Below are 18,883 nucleotides of genomic sequence, written 5' to 3' on the forward strand. Positions count from 1 at the left end.
GAGGTTGCGCTTTACTGCACTGCAGCAGCATTACATACAGTATGCTTTGTTGTTCCCATTATTAAACATTGGGTCTCCTATACTGTTATTGCTAGTGTTGAGCATTCCGATACCGCAAGTATCGGGTATCGGCCGATACTTGCTGTATCGGAATTCCGATACCGACTTCCGATATTTTTTCAATATCGGAAGTCGGCATCGGAATCGGAAGTTCAAAGTTGATTGACAGCCTGACGTCATCATGATGCGCGGTGTGTGCGCATCATGATGCGCCGTCATTTCGGGCCTTCCGGGGGTCTCTGCCGGCCTGCCGGGGGGCTGTGTGGACTGCCCGGGGTCTGTACCGGCCTGCCGGGGGGCTGTGCCGGCCTGCCGGGGGGCTGTGTGGACTGCCCGGGGTCTGTACCGGCCTGCCGGGGGGCTGTGCCGGCCTGCCGGTGGTCTGTGCACCCTGTGGGGGTCTGTACCGGCCTGCCGGGGGGCTGTGCCGGCCTGCCGGGGGGCTGTGCTGATGTCTGGGGGTCTGTGCAAGCATCGTCCGATGGGACTATAAGTCCCATCTGGCGATGCCTGCTACCATGACAGTGATTGACACATTAGCCAATGATGGGACAGTAGTAGTCCCATCATCCGGCTAATGTGTTAAATGTTAAAAAAAAAAAAAAAAAAAAAAAAATACTACATACATACTACATACATACTACATGCATGCTACATACATACTACATGCTACATACATACTACATACATACTACATGCATGCTACATACATAACACATATATACTACATGCATGCTACATACATACTGCATGCTACATACATACTGCATGCTACATACATACTACATACATACCACATATATACTACATACATACTACATGCATGCTACATACATACTACATACATACTACATACATACTACATACATAACACATATATACTACATGCATGCTACATACATACTACATGCTACATACATACCACATACATACTACATACATACTACATACATACTACATGCATGCTACATACATACTACATGCATGCTACATACATACTACATATATACTACATGCATGCTACATACATACTACATATATACTACATGCATGCTACATACATACTGCATGCTACATGCATGCTACATACATACTACATACATACTACATGCTACATACATACCACATATATACTACATACATACTACATACAATACATTCATACAATACATACATAGACATACAGTACATATAACATAGAGTAACATACTTACCAATACTTGTCACATTGTTCCCCGAAGCCATTGTCTTTTACGGAATAAATATTAACATAACAAACCACAAAAATACTCACCCACGATCCGAAGCAGTCCACGAGTGTGTCCCACGACGATCTTGGGTAGAGAACTGCAGCATCAGCTGATGCCGCCGTTCTCTACGGGCTGCAGGAATCCAATGACGGAAGGTAGGTATCCTTCCGCACTGTATTCCTCCGCCACTTAAAAAAAAAAAGTCCCTAGTCTCACTTTATGCCATTGCTGCGTGGGAAATTCCCACACATTACATTCAACACATTAGCCGGATGATGGGACTACTACTGTCCCATCATTGGCTAATGTGTCAATCACTGTCATGGTAGCAGGCATCGCCCGATGGGACTTGTAGTCCCATCGGACGATGCCTGCACAGACCCCCGAAGCCAGCACAGCCCCCCGGCAGGCCGGCACAGCCCCCCGGCAGGCCGGCACAGCCCACCGGAGCCTGCACAGACCACCGGCAGGCCGGCACAGCCCCCCGGCAGGCCGGCACAGCCCACCGGAGCCTGCACAGCCCCCCGGCAGGCCGGCACAGCCCACCGGAGCCTGCACAGCCCCCCCGGCAGGCCGGCACAGCCCCCCGGCAGGCCGGCACAGACCACCGGAGCCTGCACAGACCCCCTGGCAGGCCGGCACAGCCCCCCGAAAGGCCCGTACAGACCCCAGAGAGGCTGTACAAGGCAAAAACAGGGTTTTTCTTATTCCGATACCGGAAGTCCCATAGACTTGAATGGGACTTCCGGTATCGGAATCGGCGATACCGATACTTTTTTTTAAGATCGGCCGATCCATTCCGATCCGATACTTTGAAGTATCGGACGGTATCGCTCAACTCTAGTTATTGCCTATTCATTTATTGCCAGGCCTGAAGCAAATTTGGACGCACCCCAATAACCCATTAAACGTCCTGGACGGCCACATGAAACTAAAGTTCCCATTCTTATCTATTTGGTACTGCCATACTGTTAGCCTATGCATTGAATGCAAGTCCTGCCCTGCCCCAAAGTTACACACACCCCAATAACCCTTTGAACCAACGTACTGGATGGCGACATGAAACCAAAGATCCCATTTTTCATAATTAGCTACTCCCATAAAGTTAGCCTATGCATTGAATTTAAGGCCTGCCCTGCCCAAAAGTTACACGCACCCTTTGCACCAACATACTGGATTGTCACATGAAACCAAAGTTCCCATTTTTCTTAATTAGCTACTCCCATAATGTTAGCCTATGAATTGAATGCAAGGCCTGCCCTGCCCCACAGTTACACGCACCCCAATAACCCTTTGAACCGACGTACTGGATGTCCACATGAAACCTTAGTTTCCATTATTCATTTGGTACCTCTATAATATTTGCCCATGAAGTGAATGCAAGTCCTGCTCCAAATTTGGATGCACCCCAATAACCCTGTGAAGAGACATCCTGGATGGCCACATGAAACCAAAGTTCCCATTATTCATTTGGTACTCCCATAATGTATGCCCATGAAGTGAGTGTAAGGCTATGTGCCCACGTGGCGTTTTATTCCGGACACTAAAAACCGGACTCCTTCCCAGAAATCGCGCGTTTTTTTCTGCGCGACTTCATCGCGATTTTACTGCGATTATGATCGCGATTTTGCCGCGATTTTCGCGTGCGATATTCAAGCACTTTCCAAGCGATTTGAAGCATCGCTTGGAAAGTGATTGACAGGTTGGTCACACTCGTCAAATACAGTCATGGCCAAAAGTTTAGAGAATGACACAAATATTATATTTTCACATGATCTGCTGCCCCCTGGTTTTTATGTGTGTTTGTCAGATGTTTTTATCACATACAGAAATATAATTGCAATCATATTATGAGTAACAAAAGGTTATATTGACAGTTAGAATGAGTTAATGAAGCAAGTCAATATTTGCAGTGTTGAGTCCTTCTTCTTCAGGACCTCAGCAATTCTCCCTGGCATGCTCTCAATCAACTTCTGGATCAAATCCTGACTGATAGCAGTCCATTCTTGCAAAATCAATGCTTTTATTTTGTCTGAATTTGAAGGTTTTTGTTCGGCCACCCGTCTCTTGATGATTGACCACAAGTTCTCAATGGGATTAAGATCTGGGGAGTTTCCAGGCCATGGTCCCAAAATCTCTATGTTTTGTTCCCTGAGCCATTTAGTTATCACCTTTGCTTTATGGCAAGGTGCTCCATCATGTTGAAAAAGGCATTGTTGATCGCCAAACTGCTCTTGGACGGTTGGGAGAAGTTGCTCTTGGAGGACATTCTGGTACCATTCTTTATTCGTGGCTGTGTTTTTAGGCAAGACTGAGAGAGAGCCCATTCCCTTGGCTGAGAAGCCACCCCACACATGAATGGTTTCAGGATGCTTGACAGTTAGCATGAGACAAGACTGGTGGTAGCGCTCACCTGGTCTTCTCCGAATAAGCCGTTTTCCAAATGTCCCAAACAATCGAAAAGGGGATTCATCAGAGTAAATGACTTTACCCCAGTCCTCAGCAGTCCACTCCCTGTACCTCTTGCAGAATATCAGTCTGTCCATGATGTTTTTTCTGGAGATAAGTGGCTTCTTTGCTGCCCTCCTTGAGACCAGGCCTTGCTCCAAGAGTCTCCGCCTCACAGTGCGTGCAGATGCACTCACACCTGCCTGCTGCCATGCCTGAGCAAGCTCTGCAGTGCTGGTAGCCCGATCCCGCAGCTGAAACACTTTTAAGAGACGGTCCTGGCACTTGCTGGTCTTTCTTGGGCGCCCTGGAGCCTTTTTGGCAACAAGGGAACCTCTCTCCTTGAAGTTCTTGATGATGCCATAGATTGTTGACTGAGGTGCAATCTTTCTAGCTGCGATACTCTTCCCTGTTAGGCCATTTTTGTGCAGTGCAATGATGACTGCACATGTTTCTTTAGAGTTAACCATGGTTAACAGAAGAGAAACAATGATGCCAAGCACCAGCCTCCTTTTAAAGTGTCCAGTGGTGTCATTCTTACTTAATCATGACAGATTGATCTCCAGCCCCGTCCTCATCAACACCCACACCTGTGTTAATGGAGCAATCACTGAAACGATGTTAGCTGGTCCTTTTAAGGCAGGGCTGCAATGATGTTGAAATGTGTTTTGGGGGATAAAGTTAATTTTCTAGGCAAATATTGACTTTGTAAGTAATTGCTGTTAAGCTGATCACTCTTTATAACATTCTTGAGTATATGCAAATTGCCATTAGAAAAAATGAAGCAGTAGACTTTGTAAAAATTAATATTTGTGTCATTCTCTAAACTTTTGGCCATGACTGTAGTGTTTGACAAGTGTGACCAGGTTTTTACTATTGAGGCCGCCTATGCGGCATCAATAGTAAAAGATAGAATGTTAAAATGCTAAAAAAAAATAAAAAAATCGGGGTATATTTACCTTCCGGCATCCCGCGCTGCCATCCCGGGCCTCAGCGTTCCCAGTAATGCCTTGCGAGACCTGTGATGATGTAGTCTCGCGTTGCTATAGCGATCTCGCGAGACCGCTAGAGTCACGCGAGACTACGTCATCACAGGGCCTTGCCGCAAGGCATTACTGGGAACACTTAGGCCAGGAATGCAGCGTGGGACGTCGGAAGGTAAATATACCCCAATTTTTTATTCTTTTTTTTTACAGGGATATGGTACCCAGGACCTGGAGGACAGTCTCCTCTCCTCCACACCGTGGGTACCAACCGCACATGAGACGCTTAACTTCCCGCATGGTGGGCATAGCCACATGCGGGAAGTAAGCGATTCTCATGCATTCCTATGGGTGCGGAATCGCGGCAATTCTTTGCGATTCCGCACAAAAGAATGAGCATGCTGCGATTTTTTCCGCGATGCGATTCCGCCGCGGATAAAAGCGCAGCATTAGCACAGCATGTGCGGAATGCCATAGGAATGCATTGGGGGCGTTCTGTACATGATTTTTAAACATTTTCGCAGCGTTTTCGCGCCGAAAATCGCGGCAAAAATGCTTAAAAATCGCTACGTGGGCACACAGCCTAAGTGTTGAGCTGAACAACCTGCTTTGTAGAATTGCAGTGTTGAGGCTGAAGAACCTGCAGTGGACAATTGCAGTGTTAAGGCTGAAGACCCGACATTGGAGCATTGCAGTGTTGAGCCTGAAGAACCATCAGTGGAGCATTGCAGTGTTGAGGCTGAAGAACCAGCAGTGGAGCATTGCAGTATTGAAGCTGAAGACCTGGCAGTGGAGCATTGCAGTGTTGAGTCTGATGAACCAGCACTGGAGCATTGCAGTGCTGAGGCTGAAGACCTGGCATTGGAGCATTGTATAGTTGAGGCTGAAGGCCCGGCAGAGGAGTATTTAAGTTTTGAGGCAGAAGACCCAGTATTGGAGCATTGCATAGATGAAGCTGAAGACCCACCAGTGGAGCATTTAAGTGTTGAGGCTGAAGACCCGGCAGTGGAGAATTTCAGCATTGAGGCTGAAGAACTAGTGGAGAATTGCACTGAAGCTGACCAAACAACAAAGTTCACATTATTAGGAAGTGGGTCTACCATACTGTTTGCCAATGGAGTGAATGCAAGGCCTGCCACAAATTTGGATGCACCCCAATACCCCTTGGAAGAGACTTGGAGGAGGGCCTCCTAAAAATCTGTTCCCATTACAAAGGAGTGGGTCTCCTATACTTGTAATACCCATACAATGAGGGTATGGGCTGACAAACATTTCCCCTTGGGGGGTACACATCAACATACTGTGTACATTTTTTTATATGCATCATAAACACCCTTGAAAAATAAAAAAAACCTGGCTGTTGCATTACAGAACACGTTCACCCTGGAGATCTAGTGGTGGTGTTGTGGGGAAGGTGACCGGACGAACGGACTTGTAAGAAGGAAGAAGGGACGGTTTGTGCACTTTAGACAGATGATAGTAATGACAGAAAGGAAACAGCTGGGAAAAAGTGTAGAATGAGTGCAGTACTTTGGTTTGACCACAAGATGGCAGGGGGGAGTGTGAGTACAGGACTTGACAGCAGCTTATGGCTCTAGAAACCGTTAGTCATGGGGGGCGGGGTTACAGGGACTCAGGAAGGTGATAAATAGGACAGGAGGGTTCCAGAAAGTTCCAGTCCCGGGAGGAGCTCAGTAGAAGAGGAGTCAGTGAAGGAGTATGAACAGTATGGGGAGCTCAACTAGGGGACTGAGGAGAAAAGAAGTCAGGGGAGTGGCCCCGACACGAAGAACCGCAGAACAGACGAGGCCCTGGGGGGGTACCAAATTGACGACAACCTCTGACCGGTGAAGTGCTGGTGGTAGATAGGCCTAAGGCGGCCCCAGTGACAGAGCCATGAGGAACGTCACTACGACAGAAGAAAGGTGTAGGTACCTGGGCCTGAATACGGAGAGCTGTGGAAGTCAGGAGGACGGCCAATAAACTCGGACCTGTTGTACCCGAAAACTGCCTCCGTCTCATGTCTGTGTCGTCTGTTTGCGGTAAACAGGGGACCACCCCCCAAGCTGGGCCACCTTCCTACAGTGTCAGAAGAGATGTGAAGGATGGCCTACTAAAAATCATTTCCCAATTTAAAGGAGGGGGCTTATAGGGCTAGTCGGAGAGCTGGGCGGGATCGGCTAGCCACACGTACAACGCCCACATATGGGGGTGGTTTTGGATATATAATGTGGCTGAGGTCAGGTCACATGGTGGAGTGTGTAAACCTGAGTGGTCAGAGTGCAAGGTCCTGGAAGGCCTGTGTGTTGGAAGTTGCTAACTACCTGAAGAGCACATGGTGAGGCCTTGGATCTGGAGGCCTGTGTGTTGGACGGTCCCAGTGAGGGACGGACGTTCTGAATAGCACCTGGAAAGGCCTGTGTGTTGGAAGGTCCCAGGGGGGGGACGTCCTGAATAGCACCCAGAGAGGTCATGTGTAAGCAGAATCTGTGACAGCTCTGCTTTGGGGGAGCTACCGACCTTCTGAGAGTCTGGACTGTCAGGAGTGCCCTTTTCACAAAGACAGTCATCCAAGCAAGGCAGCTTCCCTGGGAGAGAGAACTGACCAGGAGTCGGCATCTGGAGCAGGAGCTCCTGTAAGGTACCTCCACAGACTGTTGGTGCTTATTATGTTCTATGAACATTAATGAACTGTTTGGTGTGCGGTCACCAATGGTCACTGGACAGAGAGGTCCAGCGTGTTTAGGGACTGCAAGTTAAAGCCATGTGTTGAAATATTATGGACGGTGGTTGGCCTGTGACCTGCAACAGGGCCTACTGTGTGGTTTATGCTGTGTAAAATAAACCTCATAGACTGTTTTATGTGCAAAAACCGTGCCTGTCTGCGTTAATCCCGTGCCAAGTGAATGTTCCCCAAACACATGCGGTAAGCGCTGCACTACACCATGTGAAGGTGTGAAGAGATGCATGGGAATATACCTCCCAATAACTGACGCTGGATTTGAGGTTATGTTTCTCTGTTATCATTTGGTGGTGTAGAGAACGCTAGCCCAATCCTGCCCTTGTTCATTTTTATAAGAGTCAGCCTGTCAGCATTTTCAGTTGACAGGCGAATGCACTTATCAGTTATAATTCCACCAGTGGCACTAAAAGCACGCTATGATAATACGTTAGCGGCAGGGCAGGCCAGGACCACCAAGGCATAGAGAGCCAGTTCAGGCCATGTGTCCAGCTTGGATACCCAATAATTATAAGGTACAGAGGAATCATGGAGGACGTTGGTACGATCAGCAAGGTACTCCCTCAGCATCTTCCAAAACTTTGCTCTCCTTGTGACAGTACCCCGTGCCTCAGGGCCACTGCGATGCGAGGGTCTGAGAAAACTCTGCCAGAACTTTGCCAGTGTTCTGCTGCCTCTGCTGGATTGGAGTTGTGTCTCTCTCATCTGTACTCCATGGTTGTCCAACGAATTGTGACCTCTGCTGCCAGCGCTTTCAGATGGGAATTTTTTTAATAATTCCGCAACAATGGCCTTCTGGTACTGCACCATTTTAGTACATCTGTTTGCCTCTTTTAAAAGAGAACAAAAGGTCTCCTTGTAGTGTGGGTCTAGAAGTGTCACCAACCAGTAACGACTGTCACCCAATCTTTTGAGAATACGAGGGTCACAGGAAAGGCAGCAAAACATAAAGTCAGCCATGCATGCCAGACTACTAACAGGCAAGACTTCCATTCCTCACCAAGATAACTACTGACCATGCTCTCCTCCTCCTCCCTGTCCTCAGGCAATTCATGCTGAACAGACGGTATTACAGTTGTGCTTGTTGTACCATCTATAGCGCATGAAAGTAGCTCCTGTTCTTCCTTCTCCTCCTCTTCCTCACTGTCAACCAATCCATGTTGGGATGACATGAGACTGGACTGTGTGTAATCACCCTGCATGGTTCCTTGATCTATCTCAAAGTGCTCCACCTGCAATGCATCCTCTTTGATTGTGTGTATAGAGCATTTCAGAACACAGAGAAGCGGGATGTTGATGCTTATTGTGGCGTCATCACCGCTCACCATCTTGGTTGACTCCTCAAAGTTTTAGAGGATGGTACATATGTCTGGCATCCATGTCCACTCCTGAAGTCTTATGTGTGGAGTCTGAACTGAATACCGATGGCCTTGTTGATGCTGGTAATCAACAACTGCCCTCTTCCGCTCACAAATGCTTTCCACCATATGCAGTGTAGAGTTCCAATGCGTGAGGACATCACACACCAGTTGATGAGCCAGAAGCTGCAAACGCTGCTGAAGCACGACAAGGGCGGCTGAAGCTGTAGCTAACTTTCTAAAATGGGCACACAGATGGCGTATGTTCACAAGCAGATCCAGCAGCTCCGGGTAGGTTTTATGAAACTGCTGAACCATGAGGTTAAGCACATGGGCCAGGCATGGTTCTTGTGTGAGCTCGCCTCTTCTCAGAGCCACCACCAGATTCTGGCCATTGTCATACATGACCATGCCTGGCTGTAGGTTCAGCGGTGTCAGCCACAGATCTGCCTGCTCTTTCAGAGCTGTCCACAACTCTTCAGCATTGTGCGGTTTGTCACCTAAGTATATTAGCTTCAACACAGCCTGTTGCCGCTTGGCTGAGGCAGTGCTGCAGTGCTTCCAGCTTGTGACCGATGTGGTCATTTCAAAGATGAAGGCTGAAGAGGAAGATGAGAAGGAGGAGGAGGTGCAGGAGCTGTAGACTGTGAGGGCAACCCTGATTGACGTAGGGCCCGCAATCCTCGGCGTTGGAGTACGTGTTCCATCCCAAGGTCCTACTGGGTCCCGGCTTCCACTATGTTAACTCAGTGTGCTGTCAATGAGATGTACCGTCCCTGCCCATAAGCACTTATCCACGTGTCTGTGGTTAGGTGAACCTTCCAAGTAACAGCATTGTCGAGGGCACGGTTAATGTTGTGGGACATATGCTTGTGTAATGCGGGGACAGCACGCCGGAAGAAATAGTGGCAGCTGGGGACCGAGTAGCTTGGGACCGCTGCCACTATAAGGTTGCTGAAAGCTTCCATCTCCATGAGCATAAATGGCAACATTTCGAGCGCAAGCAGATGAGAAATGTATGAATTTAGTAGGGTGGCCTATGGGGCGTTGGCAGCGTATTTCCGCTTGCATTCCAAGGACTGGGGTATGTTCAACTGAACGCTGCGCTGGGACAAGGACATGGACGTGCTTGGTGATGGTGCTATTTGAGTGTGTGCAATGACAGGTGCAGGGCAAGAGGCACCTTCACAGGCACCATGGACAGGGGATTGGCTTCCACGCACAACAGTGGAAGAAGCAGTGGTGTCACCCGCAGTCAGAGTTCCTGGACCCTGCGGTTCAGCACACAAAATCGGGTACTTTGCTGCTATATGTCTGATCATGCTGATGGTGGTCAGGATGGTAGATTTGCTACCCCTGCTGATGTGGGCATGGCAGGTGATGTAAATGCCTTGTTTGGGTTTATCGGCAGAGTCTTTAAAAAACAAACAGACTCGGGGAGACTTAACACTTGTACTGGCAACTCCTGTCATGTCGATATTACGGGGAACGGTTGCCCGTCTTCTGTTTGTGGCCACCACACTGCTTCTTCCTGCCTGTAGGGTGCAACGCCTCCCTCCCCCTGTGTGCTGCTGCCTCGCTCTGTATGTCCTCCTGCCAGGTTGAATCAGTTACTATATCAACCACCACCTCCTCTTCCACTTCCGTACCCTGGTCCTATGCCTGACTTTCTGGCAATTGTATTTCTTCCTCATCCACCTCTTGTGACACGTTCCCACAGTCACCTTCTTGTGAACGTGGCTGCTCAAATATTTGGGCATCGCTACATGCGATCTCCTCTTGTCTGCTTCAAGTGCAAGAGAGGCCCAACTCTCTTAATGGAAAAGTGAACAGCTCTTCGGAGTGCCCATGTGTTGGATCAGTTATCTCCAGGCACTCTGCATGGTGGGAGGAAGGAGGATCAGGGTGAGGAATATGCGGTCCAGACTCACAGCTACTGAATCTTGACCGTGTGGAAGACAGGGTGGTGGTGGCGGCGGCAGCAAAGTGACCAGAAGCATTATCCGCTATCCAACCAACAACCTTTTGACACTACTCTTGGTTCAATAGTGGTGTGCTGGTGTGGTCCCCTAGTTATTGTGACAGAAGGTCGAGCTAGAAGATGTGGGTGTTTGTTGTGGGCCAATTTCAGCTTGTCCATGTCCTCGACCTTGCCCTCTGCAAGCACCATCATGTCCACTTCCCCGTCCCTTGCCATGCGCCTTGCCCATTTTAAGTGGACTACAATATTTTGCACGTTCACTAAAAATGATTGACTTTGGAGCAAGTGATTCATGTGTGGGAAAACCACAGTTTAAAATATCTGGCCTGTAGGCAATACCCTTTTTTTTGTAAGCAAACTGGTGTTAATAACTAGACTAAGACATAGCAACAACAGTTCAATTGAGCCCAAAAATGCCCCAATTTTTAGCCCACAAATAGGTGAGGCCTGTGACGGAGATACCAGACTTTCAACTTTTCATCTGGCCTGTGTTTTTTGTTTTTTTTTTACAGCAAAATTGTGTCAATAAGTAGGCATAGACCCAGCAAAAAATATTCAATGGAGCCCTGAAATGGCACAATTTTGAGAAAAATGATATGCGATCCATGTGGTGGACAAAACTCAGTGTGAACTATCTGCCCTGTAGGTAAAGATTTTTTTTCAAGCAAACTGGTGTAAAGAACTTGTATAAGACACTCCAAAAAAATATTACCTTAACACAAAAATAGCAGAATTTTATGCGCACTCAAATGTGATCGCTGTGACGGCCAACAAACAAATGCAGAAAAAAAATGTGTGCTCTGGTTTGCTTTTAAATAAAATAATCAGGATTTAGATGCAAAAAAATATTCCTGGCCACTGATACCTGGGGCTATGTATATACGGTCAATATCTGTAATAGGCAGCAGCACCAGACAGTAATGGAATGGACCCTCTGGCTATATGCATTAAAGTATGCCACATACACTGCCTGCTGCCTAGCCCTGATTTTATATATATATCCACATACACTTCTTGCCTACCTATCACTGATATCTATATACCCCGCCGTTAATAGTTCTTAGGTCTGTGTCACACTATCGTATAGTACGGATGAGTGCTATGCGAGAAAACATTGCATAGCACTCGGACCAATATTAATCTGTGGGGAAGCTCACATCACCATTTTTTTTTCTCGGCCGTATTGTACGTGCGAGAGAAATCGATTTTCCGTGTATGTCAGCTGAGTCTCGCCAATGCCAGTCTATGGGTGCGATAAAAAATCACATACCATACAGATTATTAATGTGACTTGCGAGAAATACGCAAACATTTGCCAGGCGACAGGAAATTGCCTCAGCCCAGTGTAAAAGAATATGCTCAATAGGGTTGAAGGTAAGGCCTCTTTCACACATCAGTTTTTTGCCACCAGTCACAATCCGTCGTTTTTTGAAAAAAAAAACGGATCCAGCGTTTTTTCATGCTGGATCCGTTTTTTTCTCATAGACTTGTATTAGTGACGGATTGTGATGGATGGCCACACGTTTCATCCATCGTCCGACGGATCTGTCAGAAAATCTCTGTCCTTCGGCAGGAGACAACGGACAGAGGAACGTTTTTTGTGTACGTCGAAAAGTCAGACAGCGACGGATCCTGCGCCATCCATTGTTGGCTATAATGGATTCCGTCTTTTAAAACTGAGCATGCCCAGAATAATTTTTCTTCCTTTATTTTAACCCCTACGGCTGCTTTTTCCATTCTGGGACTAAAAATCTCTCTCTCTCTCTCTCGCGTTTAAAAATATTATGTACCCAAAAATGGTACCAAAAATCTTCAACATGTTCCTCAAAATAATAAACCTTCATACAGCTCTCTTAGCTAACAAGTACAAAAGTTACAACTCTCAGAAAATGGCGACAAAAAAGCTATTTTTTGTGTGATAGTAGCAAAACCTAAAGAAAGACATAATACTGGTATTGCTGTAATCAAACTGAATAAAGTAATTTTATCACTTACATTGCACAATGAACCATCCAAGACTAAAAACAAGAACTATTCTTCTACGGCCAGGGTCACACTTGCGAGTCTCTCGCATCAATACCCGGCACTGCCGCCGGCACTCGGGACCAGAGTGTGTGGCTGCATATCTTTCTAAGCAGCTGAACACTTCGGTCCGAACTGCCATCGGCAGTGCCGGGTATTGATACGCGAGTTTCTCGCATTGCACTCCCAAGTGTGACACTGGCCTACTGCTGTCTATTTGTTCACTTTAGCTCCCAAAAATATAAATAAGGCTGGGTTCACATTTATCCTTTGCGCTCCACTGATCGCTTACATTGGAATTTCCGTGTAAACCCCAAAAATGTGACTCAGACAAAACCCCTTATGGAATCACTCACTATAATGAGGCAGCGGGAGTCACTTTGAACTTTATCTGGTCTCTGTTCTGGTGGTGTCCCATCATTTTAGATGTCTTTTTAGTGCACAATTGTGGTCAACCAAAGTTCTAATAATGCCTGAAAAAAGGATACCATCAGAACAGATGGAAAAATGGTGTCAAAACTGTGTCCATCTCCCTGAGTGTGAGTGGTTCTGTAGGAGGTTTAATCTGAATTGCATATTTGAGGGATTTACATGGAAACACTGATGTAAATGTTCAGTGTATAAAACAGGAATGTGATCCCAGCCTTATACTAAATGTTGTACCACAAAATGTTACCAATAAAATCACTAACTTACCCAGCACAAAACCAGCCCCCTCTGTCCATCATCTGTCACTGGAATTATAAGGGTTCCCAAGTCACTGGTAGAACAAAGGCTCTGGAAGTGACACATCTTCAACATGCCTTCAAACAAAATCCAGTCAAATCTGCACTCCAAAATCCAACTGCCCTCCGCCTTCTGAGCCCCACTGTGCCTAAACTACAGAAAGCTGCCACACGTTTGGCATTATTGTAAAGGAAAAACAAAATCCCATATGCAGACAAATATGGGAGAAAGGAAGAGGTCCCAAAATTATGAATAAAATAATGAATTTTATTACACAATATTTAAAAACTCATAATTAAAAAAGCAGAAAATGACATAGAGGGGACACTGAGCACAAAATTCTTGATGAAAAACAGAGGAGTATTATGTTAAGTGTAGAGTAGAAAGTAAAAAGTAAAAAGTCGGTAGCTGTAAAGAAAAAATAAAGGTACAGTGACCTCCCTTAAAGGCAATCTGTCACCTATTTTTTGGACTATAAGACGTGGCACAACCATCAGGTGCTTATCTACAGCATTCTCTAATGCTGTAGATAAGCCCCCGATGTAACCTGAAAGAGAAGAAAAGCGAGTTATATTATACTCACCAAGGGGCGGTCCGGGTCCGGTCCGGGTCCAATGGGTGTCACGGTCCAGTCCGCCGCCTCCCATCTTCTAGCGATGACGTCCTCCTCTTTGCTTCCCGTCGTGGCTCCGCTGCAGGAGCACTGATCTTCCCTGTTGAGGGCAGAGCAGAATACTGCAGTGCGCAGGCGCTGGACCTCTCCCCGTGACAGATTCCCTTTAAAACAGATCACCACAGTGTATGATAATTATATTTTTGTACCACCTCACAATAACAATCACTAGGGGGCCAAACTACAGGGTACATGAATACATCCCCAGAAGAAGCTGGCGGCGAAAAGCGTGTCAGCGTGAGGGGACGCCTAGAGCACTTCTATGGTGACTGTATCCTTGCTTACGGCCGGGATCACACTACCGTGTGTGATGCGAGAAACTCGCACAAGTGTATCGCGTCAACACCTGGCCCTGCCGCCGTCACTCAAGACCGGAGCTGTATTTCTATGCAGCCACACTCCGGTCCTGAGTGATAATGATACCATTTTGGTGCAGATATGATCTTTGGATCATCCATTATTGCATTTTAATCCAATGTCGTGGCGATGAAAAAAACTTAATTCTGGCGTTTTGACTTTTTTTTCTTGCTATGCTGTTTAGCGATCAGATTAATTTTTTTATAGATAGATCAGGCGATTCTGAATGCGGCAATATCAAATATATATATTTTTTTGTTTTATTTTGAATGGGGCAAAAGGGGGGTGATTTAAACTTTTATTTTTTATATATTTCTAAAAACTTTTTTTTTTACTTTTGGCATGCTTCAATGGTCTCCATGGGAGACTAGAAGCTGCCATAACCCAATTAGCGGCGCTCACAGCAAGCCGGCACTGACAACCATGGAGGTCTCCAGGAGGCTTGTTAAATGCCGCTGTCAGCATTTGACAGCGTCATTTAACTGGTTAATAACCGCAGGTGGACCACTATTCCGGGCACATGTCAGTTGTTCAAAACAGCTGATATGTGCCGGGAGAGATGTGGGCTCCCTGCCGAAGCCCACATCAAAGGGAGGGAGTCCGACATCGAAGTACTATTACACCTGATGTTGGAAAGGATTTAAACAATTTCCTGACAGCAGTTTTGAAGCATTTAAGGGGTGCAGTTCTTAAAATGTTATCACTTTTGGGGAGTTTCCAATATATAGATCCATCAATGTCCATTTAAATCTGAATAGGTCCCTAAAGAAACAGGTTATGGCTGTGTGCCCACGTTGCGTTTTTTTAAGCGTTTCCGCAGTGTTTGTGCTGGTTCAGACGCTGCAGAAACGCTTAAAAGAAGCTTCAAATTAATTAGCATGCGTTTTTGGCTTTTTGTGCCAATGCATGCTTTTTTAACCGCTCAGGAATCGCTTAGCGGCTAAAAACGCAGCATGCTCATTAATTCCCGCATTGCTGAGCATTTTTAACCATCCCCAATGTTCCCAGAAAACGCGTGTCAAAAAACGCATCAAAAACGCAAGGCTTTTTGGCAAAAACCAAGCAAGAAATGTGCAGAAAAAGACATGCGTTTTCTGGGAAAGGGGATCCGTTTCCTGAGCGTTTAAAAACGCTAGCGTGGGCACATAGCCTTAGTAAATTTCTTGAAAAAATTAAATATTACTGTTAACGTTGTAACCCTTCTAATATCCTAACAAAATAAAATAACAATTGAAAAATGATGCAGATTTTAAGTATACATATGAGGAGATGTTACATATTAATTATTCTGTGCAGCATGACTAACTGATTTAAGGAAATAAAAATGCAATTTTTTTCAAAATATCACCAAATTTCTAATATTTTAAAAAATAAACATGAAAACATCAACCTAAATTTGCCACTAACATAAAGTACAATGTGTCATGAAAAAACTTTCTCAGAATCAGTGGGATCCATTGAAGAATTCCAGAGTTATTACGTCATAAGGGGACACTGGTCAGATTTCAATTCAGTTTCAATTTGGCTTGGTCATTAAGGACAAAATTAGCTTGGTCACTAAAGGGTTAAAGCACCATTGATTCCAGGTTTTATACATAGGAGGAAGATCAAATGGAGTATGCAGTACGTGGAAAAAGTATAACATAATGCACGAGTACATGATATAAATTAGAAAACAAATACATAAAGAGTGTTTATTTACTATTAATATTTTGTTACCGCTTACCTCCCTGGGAGTAACAATTGTTATTCTATGGTATTGAAACCTTTCGCATAAGTGTATAAAATTACTACTGTTTGAACAATTATTTACGGTATCTATGCTACTATTTTATATCTATTGTTAGTTGCTATTATACGCAATATATTGTGCACTTATAGAGTTCCCACAGGTGATCACCCACCAATTTTATCCTTGTCTGAACTGCAGGTTTTACTTACATATTGCTGTTTTTATTGATTGAATCTAACAAAGTTTATATTTTTAACTCATTGTTTGTATAATTTAGTCCCCTTTTTTCAGTTTATCTATCTAGTTTGGGACAAACTCTTCCATTTTTGCAAGTTTTGGTAGCTATTGCAGTGTAATAGCCTCAGTGTTACCCTGGGTTCTTGGCTTTTTTGAGGGGTGAATTTTCAATTTTGAAGTTTCTAAGGTGTCTGACTGGTGGGAAAGTGAGTTCCAGACATGGGAGTTATAAAGAAAAAGCTTAGGAGAAGAGTATGTGAGGAGAAGACAAGAGAAAAGTAAAGGGGGAGGTGTTTAAGGACCAGAGATTTAAGGATTATTCCCTTTTTAGCCTTTCATGTCTGCAATGGGAATAACTTTATGCAAGCTCCAGTCACTGGAGATGGAGCTAAAAAACAACCAACACTGGTTCGCATTAATTTCTAGGGGAGATGCAAATATAGCAAAACTCAGCAGCTGTGTGGTTGTTCTGGTCTCATAGAGCAACCTCCAGAGGTTAGCACCTCAACGAAATTATTCACATCTCACACATGAAAGACTGGAATGGAAAAACCAAGTGTGTGCGGGTAGTGGGAGATTAGATCCTAGATTTATGGAGAGGACATTTTTTGAACAGATTTGTAAGCCATTGTTATTCTTCTCAACTGTATCCTCTGGATTATGGGTAGCCAATGAAGGGACCGGCAGAGGAGAAACTAGGGGAAGTGTATAAGAGTGCTAGATTGGAAGCCACAATGCCGCAGAGAAGAATGTTGCAGAGATGATGAAGGTATGCACTAGTGTTCTTGTGCTGCAGGAGGTAGAAAGTGCTGTAATGTAACATTTGAAAGACAGCAGTGTCATCCCCAGGCAGGTGGTCGACTTGAGAGACTAGTGAAAGTGAGGATTTGTACAGAGGTCACAAATATTATTATTTATTATTATAGCGCTATTTATTTCATGGCACGTAACATGTGAAAAGGGGTATACATAGTAAGAAACAAGAACAATAATCTTAAAAAATACAAGTCACCAACTGGTACAGGAGGAGAGAGGACCCTGCCCGTGAGGGTCTACAAGGAATGAGTGAGGATACAGTAGGTGAGGGCAGAGCTGGTCGTGACGCAGTATAGTGGAATGAGGGTTACTGCGGGCTGTAGGCTTGTCGGAAGAGGTAGGTCCTCAGGTTCCTTAGATTGATTGCAGCATAATGTTTTATTTTACACATTTGAACTCTCAACTCTCTGCAGGCTATTACATGGATTTTTGGATAAATGAGTAGGCTATGTTTTTGTTTCATCCCTAATATTCAGTTATAAGGACATTAACAAAATACTGGTAGCCCAGTAACAATTAGTTTATGCTTTATACCACACTCTTATTCCAAGTTAAACCATTTGTACCAAAGGAGGAGGTATCTATTAGCATACATTATGTTTGTTTTTACGTTTACAATGGATATGTTGCAATAAAAGAGCATTTTTATTCACTGACAATGTGGAGACTTCTTAAATATTCTGAAACAATCTGACAAGGGAAAATAAGATATATATCAAGGACTTTAAGCCATATTTACGACACATTTTGTAGGCACTTCTTTTTGCTATTTTATTCTGCTTTTCACCCCCTTGCTACTTTTCAAAGGTGGCAATAGAAGGGAAGGGGCGCGGCTAACTAAGCTCCAATATATTTACTATAATTATGGCCATAATTAGCTCCACCCTTACATTGTCATTAGTTTCTCCCAGCTATCCATAGCTGGTGAGCAAAACAATATTGTCTATTATCAATTATTTTAATATCAATATACAGTTTAACCAGTAGGGTAAAATTTGGGAACATGATAAAATCTAAAGAGATAAAGAGCATTCCATTAAAATGTTAATCAAACATTTGACTTCTGTTAGTTTAGGATGAGAATAACTTTGAACTTTTTACAGTATATGAGTAATTATTTGATATTTTCACTTTTCTCCATGCATTAAATGACAACAGACCCCATTTTAACTAAGTTTACTGCTTGTCTTGTCCCTTTTTGTGGTCAGGTGTAAAGACCTAATGGATACGTCAATAATAAGTCTTCGGGTAAGTTGACACATAGCAAAACTTTTACCCAGACGATTTTACAACAAGTTTGAATGTGCAGCTATTTTGCATCAAAATCTTCATGTTACATGTGAATTTACCCATTAAATGTTGCGATCTGCAGTTTTGATGTAAGTTACTGAGCATGCTGTCGATGTAAGACTTACTGCATGCTCATTTTTGTAATTAATGTGCTAGAAATTGTTGAGGCACCAATTCTGACACTCACACACTTCCCCTTTAAAACTATTT

This window comes from Dendrobates tinctorius, unplaced genomic scaffold, assembly GCF_039654945.1.
Source record: "Dendrobates tinctorius isolate UK_male_01 unplaced genomic scaffold, ASM3965494v1 ptg000026l, whole genome shotgun sequence".
Taxonomy (NCBI): Eukaryota; Metazoa; Chordata; class Amphibia; order Anura; family Dendrobatidae; genus Dendrobates; species Dendrobates tinctorius.